This window comes from Dermacentor andersoni, chromosome 1, assembly GCF_023375885.2.
Source record: "Dermacentor andersoni chromosome 1, qqDerAnde1_hic_scaffold, whole genome shotgun sequence".
NCBI lineage: Eukaryota > Metazoa > Arthropoda > Arachnida > Ixodida > Ixodidae > Dermacentor > Dermacentor andersoni.
In genome coordinates, this window is record NC_092814.1 from 402,226,905 (window position 1) to 402,231,531 (window position 4,627).

Genomic DNA, 4,627 nt, shown 5'->3' on the forward strand with positions numbered 1-4,627 from the left:
TTAACGACATGGAATTGTTTTTGCCATTTTGTTTCTAAGCAAGCAAAGTTACCATCTCCGGCATTGAGGATATTCATTAAGTTATTTTGCTACAGTGTTTTCTTCCTGTTTACCCTTTCCTGCATTTCACACTTAGTGGAGTCCTGTGCCACATCGAATAAATTTAAATGGCCATGCTGTGAAGCTGCACCCTCGGAAAGTTGGCATAAAGCAAGACAAATACATAAATCAATTGCATTTTAATGAGGACACCTTGCATGCCACGCTTTTCCATGTGGAAGTTGCTTTTTAAAACTTGTTCTGGCTCTTTGTTCTTTTTGCAGGCTTCACGTGTCGGAAATTTCCTGGTACCAACATGACCTATGTAAAGAACTCTGGCCTCGCTTCTCGCATGGGACCAAGAGCCTCTGAATAACCCAAGTTGGACAGCTCAAACCAAAACACAACTGTTGTCTTTTTGTAACTGTCGGCATATTTATGTTCGTTTACGTTTATGTTAGTCTCCTGAAGAGCCCAATTCGGATTTCTCAAAGGAGCATACATATGTTGTTCCTTTCTATACCTTGACATTTTATGTTAATTTTCTTTATGTTAATTATGCTAGTCTGCTGAGAAGCTCACGTTGTATTGCTCAATCCATAATACAAGTGCTGTGCTTTGTTATATTTCACTACATTTTTTTGTTAGTTTTTGATATAGTTCCAGGAAGGATAGTGTTTCCTTATTATTATATTTTAAGTATCTTCAGTCATTTCATGCCAAACCACCCAAATTTGTCAAGAACTGTTCCATTATGGCAAACCATTTCAAGTTTCTTGATTTTGAGTAGGTATTATGAGAAAAGTTTGTAAAAAATTTGCTTTCATACATACGCTTGATGATTCCAGGGCAACCAACCAGCGTTTTTTTGACCATCACACATATAGCTGAAAAAATCTAGATATGTCTGTTTGAGCTCCGAACTCTTCTTCCCCATTTATTTTCCTTCGCAAAAATTTTCTAGAATTTTGGCAAAAATTGATTGTTCTTGCCCAGCTAAGCTAGAAGGCACTGATACCCGTTTCTTTTGAAAGGGAAATTGTATGTTCCAGATATTCAGATGGTGTGCTTGTCAAGAGACTGAAGTGGTGTGACTGCCAAAATTTGCAAAGTTTGAATTTTCTTCTAGCGTAGGGAATACAGAAGGCACAAAATAAATACAGAATCAGCCTGGCTGACTTAGGATAGCTGCAAAATATGTCAAGCCTTGGAGGTTCAGCAAAAAGCTTCGTGCTGAAGGTGCACAAATTAGCTTTGGTGGCTGGCGCAAAAGTATATGTCACCCATCATTACATAGCCCTACATGTCTGCTATGCATGTGACAAGTAACGAAAAGGTATTATTCTTTAAGCGCGATAAATTATTTTTATAATGTTCATTTGTGGATCACACATACAGCGTAAATGTATGAAGCCATGTGATATAGCAAGGAAATATTGTTAATATAATTAGCCACAAACACTACTGAACAAACTGACTGCCTTTTTTATCATTACGAAGGCAGGTGGCGTCAAGGGCTGCAGCTGCCGCACGTGACTCGAATTTATTAAACATGAACGGGAAAAGTGGTCGCCAACGGCGTCTGACCACATCAGACTGAACACGGCACATATGACTTTTATAGATGAGCATGTTCCGGCTATGAAACAGTGGTAACACACAACACCACAAGAATTTATTCATACTTGTGTAGGTTTTCAGTCTTAATTATGAAGGTGTTTTCTACTTGCATTATTAGTGGGCTCCAGGGAGCAGGGCACAAAGTGTCCTGCTCCCTCTATGTTGCATTGCATTGCAGTGCGACATGCCCTTTAAAATTCTTTGTATGAACAATACCAGCGCTCTTTCTGAATTTACTATCTACATAATAGCAGATATTTGTTTTTGTAAACTGCATGAAACATATCTTTTAGCACTGCAGGACTCCCCTTGAATTTAACCCGTACAAGGTCATTTAGAAAAGTATTTGACCTTATCTTTTTCTGCGAACACCTGATGAATATGAAACAAGCGCGTTTGCATCAGCCGCCCTTGTACCTTTGTGCGCATGCACGAATTTCTTTCCACCTGCCGATAGCCTCAATCGCTGGGACTCAGCGTTTGAGTGAGGTAGTACACAGTGCTCTCGTCGGTATTTTATTGCAAGGAAAATGGCGGAGTGAGTGGAGCAGCGCTACTGCATCAAATTTTGCCAGAAACTGGGCGACAGCCAAGTGGAAACCATTCGGAAGATTCAGACGGCTTTCGGTGACTGCTATGAGCAGCACACAGATTAAGGAGTCGTACAACCGGTTTAAAGACGGCCGCACATCGGTGGAGAGCGAGCCACACTGCGGTCGGCCATCAACATGCCGAAATGACCAGGTCATTGCCGAAGTCAATTCTGCGGTGATGCGGGACCATCGTGTGACTATCCGAGAAATTGCGGAAGAGGTGGGCATCAGCACTGTTTCTCCACATTCCATTATGACCAAATATTTGGCCATGAAGAGAGTCGCGGCGAAATTCGTGCCGAAGCTGCTCATGGTGGAGCAAAAACAACTTCGTGTTCAAGTCTCACAGCCATGCTGGATTCCACAAACAGTGACCCCAACTTCATGAACCCCATAATCACTGGTCACAAGTCTTGGGTGTATGGGTACGACCCGCAAACCAAATCCAAGTCGTTACAGTGGAAGCATTCCACGTCACCAAGACCAAAGACCACCAAGTGCGCAGCAACGTCAAAGCGATGCTGACTGCTTTCTTTGACTCCCGCGGTGTGGTACACCACGAGTACACACCACAGGGTCAAACAATCGCAAGCGCAATCGGATGGGCAAGGCAGCACTCAAGCTACGCAGACGCTAAATCCTTTCATCTTCGTCGTGCAGATTGTCCAGCGCTTTCCCGGCTTGCTGTTACTCGCCAGCGATGGAAATGCCATGTTGACCACGGACACATGGACCGCGCAGGCATTCAACGCACCAACCATACACGTGTGAAATATCCTGCCGTTTGCGGCAGTAGAATCTGTGCTATGTCACCACGAGGGAACCAGGATACATGAACTGCAAGCAGCGCCACCACTGATTACCGCGACTACAAAAGAGCATGCACCAGGCAACGCCAGCTATGGGCATGGCAGCACTCAAGCTATGCGGACGCTAAATCCTTTCATCTTCATCGTGCAGATTGTCCAGCGCTTTGCCGGCTTGCTGTTACCCGCCAGCGATGGAAATGCCACGTTGACCACGGACACATGGACCACGCAGGCATTCAACGCACTGACCATACACGTGCGAAATATGCTGCCATTCGCGGCAGTAGAATCTGTGCTACGTCACCACGAGGGAACCATTATACATGACCTGCAAGCAGCGCCACCACGGATTACCGTGACTACTAAAGAGCACGAACCAGGCAACACCAGCTATGGGCACGGCAGCACTCAACCTATGCGGGCGCGAAATCCTTTCATCTTGATCGTGCAGGTGATGAAGGAATATGGAATTTGTATTCGATCAGACAACCGTTTCTTGATCGTGCTGCCGTGCTCGCAGCACTTTTGTGGGATTGTGTCAAGCTGGGCAGATATAGTCAAGAAATTATTGCTCCTTGGGGGTGATATTGAAACAAATGCTGGACCAGAGCTAGCCCAAATCGCAAAACAGATAAAGGAAATTGCTATTGACATAAAAGAGATAAAAGAGAAGCGTTTAAATGACATAGATAATAAGCTTCACACGATATCGGAACTAGAAAAGAAAGTTGAGGCTTATCAACGTGAAATACTAAACATGAAGCAGGTAATGGAAACTATGCAAAAAAATATAGATAACCTTGAAAATCAAAGACGCTGGTCTAACTTTATTGTGTACGGCTTAGCAGTACAGAAAGGAGAAACGAGTTAAAGCCTTGAACAAGCGGTGAACAAAGTTATTATTGAAGAAATGCTCTAGCTTGAGCCTGTTACAATTGAACGCATACACCGATCAGGGAAAGCACAGTCAAACAAAAACAGGGCAGTTATTTTTAAACTAATGGACTCCAGACAAAAACATGTAATACTAAAAAACGGGTACAAATTGAAAGACACTGGTTTGTCTATTGGTGAAGATCTCTCGCGCAATATACGGGAAGTTAGAAAAAGGTTTGGAAAAGTGCAATAGAAAACCAGCAAAAACACGAGGTGTCATTAGCTTTTGACAAACTCTACAAAAATGGCCAAGCATTCATTTGGAATGATGAAAAAAATGACAAAGTGCTCCTGCGTCAAAAAAAGGACGACACAAAAAGTCGGCCTTCAACTCGGCAAAACCCATAGTAAAAGAATTGACTGTAATAAATATAAATGCTAGGAGTATTCTAAACAAAATTGAAGCTCTGGAAAATTTATTGCTTGAATATGAACCGGATGTTGTGGCTATCACTGCAACGTGGCTCACGCCCGGCGCATATGATCGTGAAATCGCGCCACCAAGTCATTCCGTAATCCGCAAGGATCGTCTGACGCGAGGGGGCGGCGTTGCTCTTCTAATAAAAAAAAATATTTTTCCTTCAGCATTCTGCCACACAATTGAGAAGTTGAAGCTGCGTTTTGTAAACT